This window comes from Pocillopora verrucosa, chromosome 13 (assembly GCF_036669915.1).
Source record: "Pocillopora verrucosa isolate sample1 chromosome 13, ASM3666991v2, whole genome shotgun sequence".
Lineage (NCBI taxonomy): Eukaryota > Metazoa > Cnidaria > Anthozoa > Scleractinia > Pocilloporidae > Pocillopora > Pocillopora verrucosa.
The window spans coordinates 15,267,631-15,285,602 of NC_089324.1; the positions used below are offsets into that span (position 1 = coordinate 15,267,631).

General features: G+C 37.6%; 1 protein-coding gene across 1 annotated transcript in view; it reads left to right on the forward strand.

Annotated features, from left to right (window-relative positions):
* LOC131783675 (uncharacterized) overlaps positions 1-17,972 on the forward strand; it is a 205,270-nt gene that overhangs the window by 27,734 nt on the left and 159,564 nt on the right. The gene's annotated exons all lie outside the window — the stretch shown is intronic.

Below are 17,972 nucleotides of genomic sequence, written 5' to 3' on the forward strand. Positions count from 1 at the left end.
TTTGGGGTAGACCCTTTAAACTGGTAAAGTTTCATTGAAATCGGTGAGATGGCATGTAGCACGACTGCCCGATGCTCTCGTGGACACGCTCTTAACATATCTGACACCTGTGACTTATTGAACTTAAGGAACTAAAATATTCATGCTGAAATTTTGCTTTGCATTCCGCATTGAGTTCTTCATCCCGTTCAAAATAATATTCTCATCATGATTAATGGAAAGTAATGGCGTAACAGTCAAGAGCAGGATTCAAATGTACATCAGGGTAGTCTCGACCTCTTAATTAAAGTCAATTGAGACAAGATTGAACTCCATTTAACCTCATTTAACCTTAAAGTGTTGAGTTCTTTTTATTATTATCATTATTATTATTATTATTATAGTACAGCTAACATATCTAACCTCTCACGATTGCCTTAAAGAAAGTTGGATTTAACTCAATGGCTGCTTCTGCATCCCTTAGTGAATCCTGGTGATTTCCTGTTATTGAAATAAATATCTCTGATTAGCCATACATGTTGCAAACCAACTACCATTACTATAATTTTGGGAAAAACTTGTGATGCTCATTGATATCTGGGGTAAGAGGTTACTTCTTTGTATATTTGAGAGGCCAAGATAAGATGTAAATTTTTCCGGGCATGCATTCAAAATTATCATCTTTTTCAGAAAACTACTACTGACAACTCAATAGCTTCAAAATAGAAAAAAAAAATGCATATTAAAGCTCTCATCATCTTACCAAGTTTAGAATGTGCAATTGCCCTGTTGTTGTGCAGTTTGGCCTTCAGTTCTTTGTCATTGCAGTTCATTTTAATTCCTTTGGTGTAAAAATGAATAGCATTGATGAAATCTCCTTTATTGAAGGCCTCATTACCCTCATTCCTATAAACATCAGCTGTGGCTGCAAAGAAAAAATAAAATAATTCGAAAAAAATGGGTGTCAAAGTCTGTGGTCATAGTTAATATTTATTAGTGTATAATCAGAGCTGCCAAGATCTGGAGATTTCAAATCTGTAGATTTTCAATAGTTATGATGATGCTAATAATGTAGGTGACAACATGGGTGAGAATAATGATGAGAATTAAGCATCACTCAACTTGAGGCAAACCCCTGGAGATGAGAGATTTTGGAGATAGGTTTCCTAAAATTCCTATTCCCTGAGCAAAATTAATAAAATGTTAAAATGCCCCACACAATCTTATGTAAAAGGCGAAATAATTAGCAATTTCACTTTCCACTAGTTGATCAAGCTTTAAAAACTAATTGACCAAGCTTTAAAACCTAGACCTTGAAGCCTTATTTCTTCTGAGACATTTGTTAGTGAAAGTGCACTATCTGCCTTAAACACCTCCATATTCAATGATAATTAACACTTGTACTCTACTGGAAATTAGATGTGAATTTTTATTCAAATTCCCTAACGCCAGTAAGGTAGGGTTAAACCCCCTCCCCCCCCCCCCACCCTCTTTGGCTTTGATGAAGATCAAATGCCTGTGGGTTGCTCGAGGAGAAAGGAGGGAATGTTGAAGGTTTCAAAGTGATTATGTTTCATTCAAATAGAAAGATGATGGTGATGATGATGGTGATGATGATGATGGTACCTATGATGCAAACTTACACAATGGATGTTATATGATGATCAAATAAAGTCTTAACTTATTATAACTTTGTGTTATTGCTGTGAACTTTTAGAAAAGAAAATAACAAAGGTTTCTGTGTCATAGATCTTCTCAATGAACAACATATTGCAATCATAGAAGAGAGTCATGACTGGCCAAATATCCTTTAGAGTGGTCATACAGTGTATGTATCCTATTCCACATCTGCTTGCATTCTTGAAACTTATCGAATAGAAATCGTTCTAACAATTACTGAAGCCGAATTTGAACCTAGCTCACCTCGTAAAGTGTCCTCGTCAAAATTTGGTGCATTTTCTCTGTCAGGTAAGTCTTCATTTTCACATGGAACTTTAATTGAACTTCTTCCTGTAGCCATAGCAACTGTAAGAAGACTGATGCTTCTTAAAAAGTTGTTCTTTTAAGTCATCCTGGCCTGAAAAAAAGGTGATTGAAAATGGTTGTAAACATCAGCTCAACATATTACCCAGTGGCAAAAGAAATATTTTTCGCTTCTGAGAATGGGAGGGATACATAGACACAAAACCAGAAGCCAATTAAGAGCTAATGTCAACCTGCATCAGACAAACAGCGGCAAGTCGCCCAAATTCGTTTTCTCTCCTACTTTCATATTTTGTAGCCTAATATGTCCCGATAATTGTGGTGTAGTTTTTTTGTGAAAATATATTTTAGTTTTTGAGAAATGATTTTTTTCGTTCGACCGCTCAAATATGCAAATTTTCACTCTAAATATTACCCGAATTGTGTGACCTCATGTAACGAATTTACTTGACCTCCGGTATTTCTGTCGGCATAATCCTTTGTTTTATCATCTTAACTTAAGCCCCTGACATTATTGAGGTTGGCAAAAAAATATTTATTTTTTGGTGAATATTTTTGTCCGACATACTTTTTCTATGTCGAAAAGTAGCATCAAAACAAAGACAGTTTTAACAGTGACCGAAATGACAGAATCTACTGAGCTTCTAGCTTTTAAAACAAAGGGATGGTTATAACGTTACTGTAAAAATTTTCTTGTGTAATTGTGTTGTTCTATCGTGAGACGAACTCAAAGTCCGACAAAATTTACTTGCTAGCGACAATGAAATATACATGGTGTGCCTACTTGTCGCCACCTTTTATTGACATATCGAGGCATAAATCACTACAATTTGTAAAAAAAATCTAACATAACACTCTTACCTAGTTTATTTATGATTTCATAAGACCAATAAGCTGTTTCGGTCATTATATTACGCTTGGGTATTTACGTTGTGTTTTCCCCTATCCCAGTTATGTGAGAAGCTAGTCACGCAATAATTGATACCAACACAAATGAATATTTACCCTGTATGAAGATTTTTGTTTATGTTGAATTGACAATATTACAATATGTTACTTTTGTGGTCACTAATCGTTGTTTCAGTGGCAGCGTAGCAGTTCAAAGCGGGCTGTTGCTTCAACGCTATTGAAATTTATAGTGTTCTGGCGGAAAAGCAAAGCATGATGCTCTGGGAATAAAAACTCTTAGGGGCCTTTTACACGATATCGAAATGAGTTTTGTTCAAGAAAGAGTTCATCCCGGTTGCCACATGATACCAGAGTAAAATTATTCGAAACGAGTCATTTCTGAATGAGTTTATTGAGGTTTTCATTCCAGAACGAAACACTTATTTTGGATGACCTTTTGTACCTGTATAAAGTAAACGCGGTTCGACACTCATATCTGTATGGATCCTCCTTAGGAGCGATGAAAGCATAGAAAAGGGACGTAAATACTTGTTTTTACTACTTGTTTTTGTAATCTAAACTATCTTGCATGTAAACGCGGTATGAAATTCATTTCATTCCGGGATGAAACCCATTTTGGAATAATGTAAAAGGTACCTTATTGACAGACCATTAGATTTTTGATGGGGGGTGGGGGGGGGGGTATTTTGCCAATTGCACGATTTGTTTTCTTACATTAAGCCCATGCTCGCGTTGTTGTTGTTTTTTTTTTTTTACATTACCGAGCGAATTTCAAGTGATAATTCCAGGAAGTAAGAAGCAACAACAAAAGGATTCCTATCAAAGTGAGGTGCCATTTTCAGTCATACCTGGTCGGACACCTTGAAAACAAAGGATGACACGCAAGCAGTTTACTGCAAATTTGACATGAAAATAATTCTGATGCCTCTTTGAAAAGAGAAAAAGGCTTGAACAGTAGACATCGCAAGATCTTTCGCCATGTTACAAAAGAATACTTACTACACTAGAAGTGCACACATCGAGTTCTGGACTTGTATAGTCTGTTTCACAAATGCAGACGTACAGTTATTTTAATCCCTACCAAATTATGTCAAGACGAACAAAACAAAAAAAAGTACAGCCGTCCTGCCTGAAGCAGGACAGATTTTTTTCCGCATAAAAAAAAATCTGACAGATCAGTGCCTTAAGTTTTTATTAGTAAATAACCAGTTTACGTGAATTTTACGAGGTGAGACTGACGGCTCGTAATTGGCAAATCACATCTTTTGTTTTTAGGCGCTGACAGGGTTGGTGGGGGAGGTGGGGGAGGAGGCGATCGGAAATGGGTGAGGATGCTTGTCGTACCTTTCAGGGGTCAAAATCAGTGATCTGGTACCTTTTACGGTGTCTCAAACTTTAGTGGACAGCCAGAGACCTAGCTGGTACCTTTTAGGGTGTTTTTCGCTCAATCAAATACCTGAAATAAGCATTTAATAGGCACTAGGACGATTTTAATGATCTGACTTGAGCCTCTAGAGCACATCGATAAAGAAGTTCTTATTTTTGAGATTAAATTTTTTTGTGTTTAAATTGGCACTTTATAGGGGTAGATGTCAGTTCTTGCCACTCCCACACGGATAAGACTCAGGTACCTTTTATAATTTTATAGGGGTCGTTTTCGAAATTCCCGGCGCGCATCCTCACCCTCTTATACATAGGGGTTCCCGGGGGGAGCTGATACGTGCAGCACACTTGAAATTTAGCAAGGACAAATTTTGATGTGATTTTTGGTTGAGAGAAAAAGTTTTGTCAGCTTCTTGTAGCTACTACGGAAGGGCCCTTTACCACTATGTGCTTAATTACGCGTCTCGTCAGATGGCAGGAAGCCTACTATAATATAGAAAACTCTGCCTCTGTCTGGATTTTTGAAACTTTTTTTGAAACTCCGCCTCTGTCTGGATTTTTTAAAATTTCAAGATTTACAAAAGACAGTCCTAATTGACTGAGATAAATTGGGCAAAAATCATCATGTGTATGTTGGAAGTTCATATAATTTGTAAAAGCAGCAATAGAAGTTATTTAAATCAGAGGCTGTAGTAGGTAGTAAGGTAAAGTCTGTATTTAAGAGTGGCCTATCCAGGCCCTTAGTTTATAATCCTGGATTCCTCACATGAAGCGACTAGGTATTATTACTCCTCCCTAGACATGATGACAGTCCGCCCCATGGTAACCCCCCCCCCTTTCCTCCTGGAGAGGGGTACTGTGAGAGTAAATTATTTTGCACAAAAACAAAACACATAACCTGGCCAGGTTACAAACGTAGATCTCTTGACCCTGACTCCACCTCACTAATCATAAGGCCACCATGTCTCCACAAGAGGAGAGTACAAATATGTAAGTTTTTTATTCAATTTCCTCCAGTTGAACCGACATCCATACTTGTGCAGCTGGCAGTTAGTTTAACTGGACACTTATGACAGGAAGAACAATGAAATATATAGAATTGATTTGTCTTTGATGCTACCTTTAATTATACTGATAATCATGACTGGTTGTTTTTCAAATATCATAAAATCCTTGCTGGCTGCCTTCACGTACAAAAAATTTCAAGAAATGTAGAGCAACAAGGATATCAATTGTTCTGGAATTCAAAATAGCCTGAGATACATGTACAGTGTAGATCATTTTTTCGAAAGCCCATACTAACTTCTTACTAACCATTCGAGCTCGAGTCTTTACTAGGGAATATTGGCCCAAGGTTACGGCAGTATAGAAATGTCATAGTGCCAATATTTCCCAGTACAGCTCAAGAAAGCAAGGTAATGGTCATGCACTAAGGTCACTCACACTAATCTAGTGTATTGTGAATTTTCTGGCCTCCAAGTAAAAACATAGGCATGGGTAGCATGCAAGAGTTATTTTTTTTGACCGGGTGGGATGAGATGGGACACTTTGTGTACCTAATGTTTTCATTTTTGTAACAGAAAAAGAGCATAACTTTATAAAAGATCGAAAATATTGCATTACTTCACCTTCAGAGAGAGAGAGAGAAAAAAGGTAATTTAGCTGAACTCACACAAGTATCTTGTGGTCTTTTTTCTCTACTGTCTAAATACTTCCAAGCAAAAATAAAATGGATTGGTGCCACGCTTACTGTTTTCTCCTTCGCAGCAGTTGTTTGGTCTCGTCACACAACGCCATCTATTCCCCGACGGAGAGAGAGCGCGTAGCGTGATGAGACCAATAATAGTTTCGAAAGAGACCACACTTACTGCCGTTCCTCTAACAGAGAGAAAATCAAAATTATTTGTCTGCGGTTAGATGCCTGAAAAATATAATTCCATGTAATTTTACTGCGAAAAGCAAACTGAAACTCTGTTGTATCTCCAATAGACACTAACCAAGGATATATTGCGATCTCGACCAAATGAAGATACATTGCACGAGAGAAAAGGATAATATTTGAGAGAGGGCTCCTTGATTGGTTGTTGCCTATCTGGACTTTGCCCACTTTGTGTGAAATACCTTATAAAATGCAGGTTGTTTACAAGGAATAAATACGCGATTTGATTAAGTTCAAGGTAGTTAAAAGCCGAGTTTATTCGTAGAAAAAGTTAAAACGCGGGATAATTCCGTTAAAAGTTCACTATCAGTAGCATTTAGTGTAAATTTTTTCCAGTGGGGTTGGATATTGCGGTTAGAATGCGTGATTAAATGCAAATTGTTTACAAGGAAATGACACGCAATGGAGCGAAGTCTAATTTGGCAAAATTAGCAAGAACTTTGAAGATCCTTGAAGATCCTGGCAAGAAAATGAAAGATCCTTGAAGATCTTAGCAAGAAAATGAAAGATCCTTGAAGATCTTAAGAAGAATTTTGAAGATCTTTAAAGGTTCTCATAAAGATCTTGTAGGAACTTTAAAGATCCTTCAAAGATTTTCACCAGGGATGTCACAACAAGGCGAAAAATATAGAAAAGGCTCGCCGCATCGGCAATTTTTTTTCGTTGTTTTGGTAGCCACTTTGGAAATTTGGCAAGGTATTTTATGGTAGGTAATTCAAATGTGATTTATTATAGTGTACACGCAAATACGCTTGTCATAAAATCAGCTGTCCATTGTTTGCAACTCTGCACAATTATCATGATAATATGCGAAACTTTGTTCGACGATTTCCGCTTGCTGACAAGTCTTTCCACTTGATACAATTTTACCCCGGGTTTATATTTCCTGTTGTCTTTAGAAGCAATAATAATCTACACGATCTTTACTTCTTACCGATCGCGTCATGTTGTTTTTGAAACCTAACACCTTCGGGCATGCTCCGTAGAACTTTGAGTACACCACAGTCAGGAGGTATGGCACTAACGTAATGACTCGGATTAATACTAATGTTTTCTTTCTTTCATATTGGACTATTTCCTTCTGCCATTTCAAACTAAACTAACAGATAAATATTCGCCACCCAGAATGCCTTCAATGAAAATCACGAACGGGTAGCACGTAGTGCACCCATGATTTTATGTGGAACAAGCAAATGCAATTAGGCAATCTCATTTCAAATTTTCGTTAAATTTCCGACTCGAGTTATGACGAAAAAGAACGAGGAGCATGTGGTTCACTCGTTAATTTATGTAGGACAAAAAAAAGGGCAAAGAAGACGATCGATTATTCCAAAATCTATGTGCGAGCTGGATTTCAGCTTTTTTTCATTTTCTACAGGTGTGCTGATAAATATTCAGTTACGCTGTGTTCTTAATTTAACCTACATTTTTCAAAAGAAGTCAAATGATGTGTTAAAGAATTCGTATTTTCATTTGTCGCCTTAAATTTTTCTCTGACTGAAAATACCTGCCAACTTTTGTATCATTTAATAAGCAAGGAGCGTTTTACATCTCCCCTCGAAACATGTGTTTGTGACAACTGCTTCCTCTTTCAATTTCTATAATGCGAAAAGGATGTAACACGTAGACGGTAGTTTATAATCAAAATAAAAAGGAAAAAGGCTTCAGATTATCTCGTAACACTCAGTTTTCTCAGTTCTCACTAAATATTCTTCTAAGAAAATAGACTAAGCAGGGACACAGCACTTTAGATCGATAACATTTTCATAACTTGCTCTTGTCTGCGATCATATGGTCTAGTGTGTTGTTGCCGGCTCACTTTGCTGAAAGACCTATATGAAACCAGGACCCCACGCCTCATACCGGATTGTCTATATTTTACAATGTAATAAGTTTTTCTTTGTTAATACAAACTGGCAATGTTACTGATGGAACACTGCGAGTGGGTGAGACAAAAATCCACTTGGTCTAATTAATTATTTCAGAGCTTACCTTAAAACGACGTTTCGTCAGCGATGCAGCGTTGAATTCGTCCTTAATAACCTGTTAAATATGTAAAATTTTGCAAGACCGAAGATATTTTGATGAGTTCTTCAGAAGGTGACTTATAACACGAACGGTGTCGAGAGGGTACTCTTTTCCTAGTGATCTCACGACGTAGGAATATTTTGATTTTACTCCTCTGAAATTTAGCTCACGATAACTTGGAAGCAACGCTTCGAGCTGGGGATGGCAAGCGTTAAAAATTTCTCGCTGCCACCAAAGATGTTTACTTGACCGCTACAGGATGCAAATGACTCACTTTTTGTTTCACGACCATACTGATGTTTTTACCATTGCGTGACATTCTCAGGAAAACCAAAAGTTGATGATACATTGTGAACTTTCCCGAGGGAATGAGTCATGAATAGTGAATAATACACGGGCGCGCGTAAATGTGAATTTGGTTGGTGGAATACAATTCAAACACGTAAAAAATTAACTAATTTTCATGTAGTGCAATGATTGGGTATGTTCTAACGGACTCCGGACGTTGTTTTTATGGTACGTTATGGAACATGAGTTGTTGGGCATGTAACAGAAAAAGAGCATGACTTTCAGACGGACGAAAATATCGCGTTACTTCACCTTGAGAGAAAAAAAAACTTAACTTATCTGAACTCACACCACAGGCAGCCCAAGCTCCAGCTGTGAGATGATCATCTTGCGAAATAAGATTCAAGGTGATTTTTTCGGATTTTCTTTATCTGGCGGTGACATACCTGAGTATTTTTATGAGTTGTGCCGTATTTTGACTTCCCCCACAGGCTCGTTGAATTCAAACAAGGAGTGAAAATACTAGGGAATAGTACACACCAATGAATAGTCTACTAGGTTATTTATGATCCAACTGCTTTTTTTTCCGCCAAGTCTTTCTGCTCATTTCTCATAAGGCGGGAAAAGCAAAGTGGATAGAGAAGCGCAGCGTGCGCAGCCGACTGGTTAAACAAGTTTTTTTACAGTACAAAATAACCAACTGTACACATGTGGTATATACATATATTCGCGTTAATTGAACTCTACCTTGTGCAGTTGGATTATAAAACCAAATTATCTCGTTGTACCCCTCACCGACGCAGCACCACAGTTTCCTTAGAAGCTAAACCCATTTATTCATACGTTGTTAATTACAATGCCTGCAGCTGGTGCGAGGCCAAAAGCAACCAAAATATACTTAATAGACTGCGCTTGGAGTAGAATACCTCAACATTACTAAAATACTTCTCGAGCGCTTCACATAACATTATTCTCTCACTTTCATACGATCTGGTTAGCTATACTTTATTTTTATTCTTTTTACATTTTTTTTGTAATTATTTTACGTTTTTCCAGTCTATCGAGTTCATGTTCCGTTCAAAGCCGTTTTCTTCTTGATTTGTGTTCTTTGTTTGAAAGAAATTTGATCATATGAATTAATGTTTACGCGTTTGACGAAAATGAAATACCGTATGCATAAATCAATTGATTGAACAGCTCTTTAAAAGGAAATGTGTAGCAGCGAGAGAGGAGAATTAACAATCAGATCTTGGGAGTTAAGGGGTTTGAGTCTTTTGGAGTGATACAATTATCACTAGTTCTTCGGATTAGACAGAGATACTCTACTAGATTAAATCGTTTTGTAAAGAATCCTTTGACGGTGGTATATATGCTTTGATAACGAAAATCTGAAAAGGAAAGGCGAAAATTAATTAATATGACATGAGCCGCAAAAAATGTTTAGCGAAGACGTACATCAATCAACAAAAAAGTCTTCCTCGGCGTTACTTCCTAGTTCGCAGAAAAGAGTATGCGTAGCCTACATGCTAAAGTTTTAAACTGCTTTCCCCTATGAAGGAGACTGTCAGCGTAGCTCAGATCAGTGAACAATAGCTTTGTAAAATTAGTTTAAAACATTTGCGCTCGTTTTCTATTCACTTGGAATTAGAAATGTGAATTCAAACTTTCTGCGTCCCTAGAGATAGATTGTGAACGCAGTCTCGTCTGGCTATCACGATCGCAAAACACCTTAGCGATCTCGTGTTTACCAATTTGTTCACCTTCCCTGGAGATGGTTTCTTGTTGCTGTTCACCTTCCTCGAGTGTAACATCAACGACACCACTGTCTTTTACCGCACCTACAACGGTGGGCATCTCCACTTGTCCTGTTTGCAGTTGATTATCAAGGACATTCGTTTCAACCATACCAGTTACTTCCGCCTGCAGGCTACTGAGGGGGAGGAGCAGGGCCAGGAAGCAAGAGAGGGACCACTGTGGATTTTTTAGCCATTCCTTGAAGTATCCTTACAAATGCAGGACATACTGAACTAAAAATTAAGATGTATGGGAATGATTTTGAATTCAGAAAACTGTTGTTTTGCTTTTCAAAAAAACTATTTTCAACCTGGCAACAATAGAAGAACATCTTCCATTAAAGTAATGACATAAGCACAAACAGATGACTTTTGCCACCTCAAGTCATAATGACTCAGAATAGCTACGATCTCATCTTACTTTATTATTTTACTATTATTTCTTAATCCCGACCTACAAACCAAGAACACCACACAATGACTTAGCCAGGTCTCGAACCCAGACCTCCTGACCTGGAGTCCAGCGCACTAACCATTATGTCATCGCGTTTCCCTCATTGGGGTAAAATCACGTGATTAATATGGTATTTTTGTTGATAGCCAACAGGATCGGATAAGAGGAAGACACGTAACATGTAAATCGCTTTTTAATAATATGTTAGCTTGGTCAGTCGCTAATAAGCCCATGAAAGGAAGATGACGAATTAGGTTATAAAAGCATTTGGAAGGAGATAAAACATCACTTATTTGACTGTGGTGAAACCTGAAGAAAAATAAGTCCTTACCGGATACACCTATGTGTTCAATATGATTTCGTTTCTTTGCGGCGAATTGCATCCGTTCGCTTTCTCTCTGGCTGTAGTTAGATGCAGTTGAAGACCATGCAAAAGACCAGGGTGTTAATACAGTATCAACAAACAGATCTTTTTATTTTTGAGAGAACGTGAGAAAATACATGTATTTATGCCAAGTCTAAGCGTGAAAAAGTAAACAAAATTAGTTAAATTTTCGGTCAGTTACTAGTTATATTTGCCCTTCGTCTACAAAAAGGTTGAATTGTTACTCTAGCAGTAATGAATATTTCAGCTACTATAACTTCTCTGTCTATATACCTTAGTGTAACTCATTGTATCAGGAGCCCATTCCGGATTATATTCAATGCAATTTGTGTCTTATCTCTTTATCGGACGGTGTTCAATTCACTCTTTTTTACACATTAAATGAAAAGTAAACAATTTCTATCAGCCAGCAATTAACAAGGTGTTCCTAACCTTGAGTTCACTTAATGACGTTGTCCTCAACTCAATTTTAAAACTGTGACATGGCGACAAAATTGACTCTCTCTTCAGCATTACTCTTTTCATAGAGGAGGGAGGGGAGGGGAGGGGGGGCTTCAGAAAACATTCCAGCTAGGAGTCGATCAGATTTAAAATCTCAAATCGATTTGCTTTCCCTTGTAAAATAGAGAGGCGATCAAAAACATGAATAAGACCCAATTCCTTTGTAATTTGTGTTTGATCTGACTCCCCTCCCCTTGTACACTCTAATTGACCAAATCATTTTTTTTCTCTCAGAACTAACCTTACACCTAATACTTATATTAAGAATGAAATTTCCTCTACAGAACAGTCGAATTTAAGGCATCTTTTTGCTTCCGAAAGCTTAAACATTCGGAACTGCTTTGAAATAAGCTGAAGACTGTGGACTGCTAAACCTACGGAGAGACTATGTCATTATCAATCAGCTAAATTTTTTCAAATTAGCGGAATTCATCACTTGCGGCCCCGTCTCACACTGAGAAATAGTATTAGAAATAACCCGCCGTTAAGAACTGGAAACTCAGCATAATTTCCTGTCTCGTTGGTATATATATATTTGTAAAGCATATAAACCATCCTTTATATACTTTACAAATTTGCATTATAGGCGTGGCGGTAAGTTAAACTTTTTTGTTCAATTGAGGACACGAGTTCATTACGCTTATTGAGTGGTGAGAATTCAGGTCGGCGATGATAAGTAATTTTTCTTTGAGGCAGAGGTTGAACCTCTACCTCAAAGAAAAATTATTTGCTGACCTAAATTATGACCTCAAAGAATTTGTAATTCATATCCAAATGTCGCAGCTTTCGATAATTTTAGATGTAAAAGCTATTAAAATTTTTCGGTTTGATATATTTAATTAAGAATTAATATACTTCAGAATTATCAAAAAATTCTCAAATGACATTGATGTTCAATGTTGCTATTAAGAAAATTCGTTAGGTACATTAAAGGCTGTTATCACCGGATGTCGTTGACAACAGCACTGGAACGTAGAGTAAACATTTGAGTCTGAGTTCCTTTCACAGCCTTTAACAGTCCTTTTATTAGATTTGTGTGCACTAGAGACGTCAGCAGAAAATAATGGAACAGTATTATTTATAGTTTCGAGTTACGCATCGCATTCGTTTCGAAAAACATCCGTCCTCCAGGTTTCCCCGCCGAGGTCGCCGGTGAATAAAATTAATGTATTGGCAGGGGCCCATTACCCGGAGCCTCCATACCAATTGTACTCTTGAGTCAACCCTGTCATGTATCTCTTTATTTTTAGAACTGAGATACGTGTGTGTGTGTCTTGTTGTGGATATTGCTAAGTCTCTTGATTTCTTTGTATAACTGGCAAAATGAGAGTAAAATTTATTATCTAAAGTAAACGTGAATAGAATTTCAATTACTCAGAATTGATAACGATGATCATGAATGATTTTGGTTCAGACTTTTTGAGTCCAACCCAAGAATTCAAGACATGTTTCCCGCCTTAACGAGTTAGAAACTTGAAGGCGTAATCAACTCTCGATCTCTGTATCTTCACTTCATACGAGTCATGACTACACTGGAAAATGCTGTGTTTTCTTTATACGACGCAGAGGTTTTCATCGAGTATTTGATGAACCTTGGAGAGAAACATAAAACATGGCCCCTGAGGCTGGAACATTTCGATGTATGTATTCTATTATGCCGACCAAGGCTACTTACGGGTACATATTGTTGTATAACGCTGTATAGTAATGTAAACTACAGAAGAGGGAAGTATAGAGCTATCTAGGAGTACATATCGCCGTTTATGATCCATCAATTTTTTTTTTGCTCGCGCGCGATTGGTCTCAACGCAGCAAGCGACTGAAAATCCTCTAGCTAAAACTGGGAGATATCCGAGAATATAACCCGAGCGATATTCCCAAATTTTCAAATCTTACATCCACCACGATAAGTCTTTAATTCAATTCAGGATAAGTTAGTATTATCATCTGAGTTGATTACGTAAGCTGAAAGCTTACGTTTCGAGCGTCAGCCCTTTGCAATCGCTCTGACGAAGGGCTAACGCTCTTTGTTACCCCCTTTAGTCATTCGATTCAGTAAGTTGTTCATAAACATTTTCCACGTGCGTTGCAAAATATTTGAAGGATAATAAACACAGCCTCTATTTTGCGAGAAAATACGTGCAGATATTTGCCCTTGGACATTGTCTGTCCCTCAAAGGTCTCAGTTTTCGTATCTTGGAACAGACAATGTCCGCGGACAAATATCCGTACTCATTTTCGCACCAAATTGGAGAAATTATTTATATAGCGCTGTATGGTGATGTGAAATTCGGTAGAGGGAAGCATATGGCTATTTAGGGGTACATATTGTTTTGAAGCGCTGTATAGTTACTGCATTTTACGAATTTACAGTGCTACTCAGGGGTTTAATGTTGTATTGTGCTGTATAATGATAAAAGTTGCAGTAGAGGGATGTAGATTGGTATTTAAGGGAGGGGAGAGAAGGGGATATTGGCGTGCGTATTCGAGGAGTTTATTCTACGATGTTGGGAGACATGGAGTCGAATGATCGACGGAACGTGTTTGCTCATAATGAATCTCAACTAGTCATCGACTATCTCTCTAAGCACTATAGTAACTTATCCTTTCTTAATCATTGTTTTGTCAAAACTCTTTTCCAGGGTCTTCTCTGCGTCTACATCCGAGATGGCGGCTACCGACTCTGTGGAGTCTGTAAATTGGCCTGCCGCTATCTTGGATTCGCAATGTAGGTGGACCCTGGGCGAGAGTTTGACCCATTCCCAATCAGATGATAGGAGAAGCCTTAATTTGGACATTGAAGGACTCGTTTCCAACAAAATGCACCGATTATGTCGCCGAGACTTGGAGGGAGCTCTTCCGCTTTATAACTGCTACTATGATGAGAGGACTGAGGAGAGCAAGGACTGGCAAGTGAGACTTAAAACTGAGAGACCCTGTGGACTGGGAATCGGTCGAGAGGAAAACTGGGATTTTACTGGAGATGACTTAAAGAGGACACCATTCCAAAGTGGACAAAATAAGCATGATAACAACTACTATAGGGGAGTAAGGAGGTATACGAGTTGTAAGAAGCCTAACGTTGCGCGAGGATTGAGACGAGTGAAAACTGAAACAGACAAGGAGATAGTCGCGATTAATGAAGCGCGCAGAAGAATAAAGTTGAGGGCGATGAGGGAAGTGCGTGTAAAGATGGGAATAAAGGAAAATTGCGATAAAAAAGGGAAGGAACCAAGGGAAGGAGAAAACAGATGCGAAAATATGAAAATGTTTAAAAACTTGTGCGAGGAAAAAGGTGAAAAAGGCGCGCACATGTATAGCATGAACACGTCCGTCGGCGTTCAAAACCGCGTGAGAATATGGAGAACGATAGACAGTAGAAGAAAAAAAATCAAAGAGACGACGCGCGTTTGTTAAGTGGGTGGGGGCTTGAAACATGGAATGTTTGTATCCTGTCAGCTACACAGATTATCAACTTAGCGCGCGCGAGTCAAAACAAGCATTGAAGTCCACATAGGATTTGTTATGTCTACATCTCACGCGAATCCTTAGACAAACGATGAAAATCAACGCAGTTTTTGCATTTTATACACTGTATATTTCTCTTACACAAAGAATAGAAAAAATAAAGTACAAAACAAACTGCATTAAATTGTCCAAGGCTTTAAGTAAAATACGCGCTCAACTGAGACACTAAAATGAATCCATTTACTCCCAAGACTGATTATAATTTAAATTCTCCTCACAAAATTAATACACCGACAAACATGGTGTCCATACGATTTAGAGAAGATCTAAACTGGAGGATAACTTTTTGCTAGAAACGTAATGTTACATCGAATTCTCGGAATGAAGCAACAAAGAAACATTCTTATCAGTTGAGAGAATTTTTCCTCAGAACTTGGGAGTTCATGAGTTAATTAAACTAAGCTGAATGAACAATTACCTTCAAAAATGATACAATACTTCACACAAATAGCATCAAAATACTTCGCACGAAATATATTGACATATTACAAAGCATATTTTGTTAAAACTGTTCCAGCTTGCATTTAAAATCCAACGCTACATTATACTCAAACATGTGCAAGGTTAACTAGTACATTATATACCAGCATATACCTATGGAAGTAACGAAAATCTGCTAAATTAAGATTGATTTTACAAAACTTTCTCCTTAAAAAGCTTTTATACAGTATATCTTAAACTTTTTACCACATAACGGGTTTTAATTACAAAGCGTACTCTAAATATCTAAGTATAAATTCTTAAATCTAAGAAAGATATTATCAGACATCTTCAATTTGTACTAAGGTAAATTTAAAGAAATGAAAACAATTTGAACAGGAAATTTTCAAAAATTAAAAGTTTATCCTGAGGCCCTGAAACTTTTCAACTACGGACTAGATTTACAATTATTCACGAACCTTTTCACCAAAATAATTCTCATTGAGGACTACATGGCTTATTGTAACTATACCTCTCTGATTTATTGGCGTAAATATTTTCCAACTGGAAACAACGAATTCCTTTTCACGTTAAAAGACACAGCTATGGAAACTTCAGTTACAGTGAACTCTGCGTCGCTGTTTCTTTGTTTAGATTACACGGCAATTTTTAACCTCTCCGTCGTGGTTCTTCAAAACTGATGAGGGTGGAGATTCACAACTGTGTAGCTGTGTCTTGTTGTGGGTATTGCTCAGTGCCTTGATTTCTTCGAATAACTGGCAAAATGGGAGTAAAATTTATTATCTAAAGTAAAAGTGATTCGAATTTTCATTATTCAGAGTTAATAATAATATTCGTGAAAGATTTTGTTTCAGACTATTTGAGTCCAACCCAAAAATTCAAGACATGTTCCCGCCTTTAATTAAGAGTTTGAAACTTGAAGCCGTAATCAACTCTCGATCTCTGTATCTTCACGTCAGATTAGTCATAACCGCGCTAGAAAATGCTGTGTTTTCTTTAAACAACAGCGAAGTTTTCATCGAGCATTTAATGAACCTTGGAGAAAGACATAAAACATGGCCCGTGAGGCTGGAACATTTCGATGTATGTATTCTATTATGCCGACTAGGGCTACTTAGGGGTACATATATTTGTATAGCGCTGTGAAGTGATTTAAACTGCAGAAGAGGGAAGTCTGGTGCTATCTAGGGGTGCACATTGTTGTATGGCGCTGTATTATGATGTAAACTTCAGAAGAGGGAAGTATAGTGCTATCAAGGGGTGCACGATTTTGTAAAGCGCTGTATAGTAATGTAAACTGCAGAAGAGGGAAGTATAGTGCTATCTAGGGGTACACACTGTTGTTTATGATCCACCAAGTATTTTTTTCGCACGCGATTGGTCTAAACGCAGCAAGTGACTGAATATCTCTCTGTAAAAACTGGGTTATATCCGAGAATATCACCCAAGCGATATTCCCCAATTCGCAAACCTTACGCCCACTGTGAAAAGTGTTCGTTTTAAACTTAATTCAATTCAGTGAGCTGTTCATAAACATTTTTTGCTCCAGCGTTGCAAAATAATTGAAGGATAATCCACACAACAGCTTCTATTTTTCGCGAAAATATGTACAATATATAACATGATATTTGTCCTTGGACATTATCTGTTCCTTGAAACTCACAGATTTTGCATCTTGGAACAGATAATGTCGGCGGACATATATCCGCACTTATTTTCGCGCCAAATTGGACCAATAGTAAAAACTCAGTTAAGGGAAACATTGTGCTAATCTATGGGTACACATTGTTGTCAAGCGCTGTATAGTTGTATAAACTGCAGTTTACGGATGCACAACGTATTGAGGAATGTTTAGTATAGTATGGTGCTGTATGTAGATTTTAGCTGCAGTTTACGGATTAACAGAGCTACCCAGGGGTATATTGTTGTATTGTGCTGTATAATGATAAAGGTTGCAGTAGAGGTATTTATAGTGCTATTGAAGGGAGGGGAGAGAGGGGCATATAGGTGTGCGTATTTGAGGAGTTTATTCTAACGATAAGGAGACATGGAGTCGAATAATCGACGGAACGTGTTTGCTCATAATGAATCTCTCAAGTTGACATTGACTACCTCTTTGGAAGTATTATAGTAACTTATCCTTTCTTTTAAAATTATTGTTCTGTCAAAACTTTTTTCCAGGGTCCTCTCTGCGTCTACATCCAAGAAGGCGGCTATCGACTCTGTGGAGTCTGTGGATTGATCTGCCGCCATCTTGGATTCGTCATGTAGGTGGACCCTAGGCGAGAGTTTGACCCATTCTCAATCAGATGATAGAAGCTTTAATTTGGACATTGAAGAAATCGTTGAGGGACCTCTTTC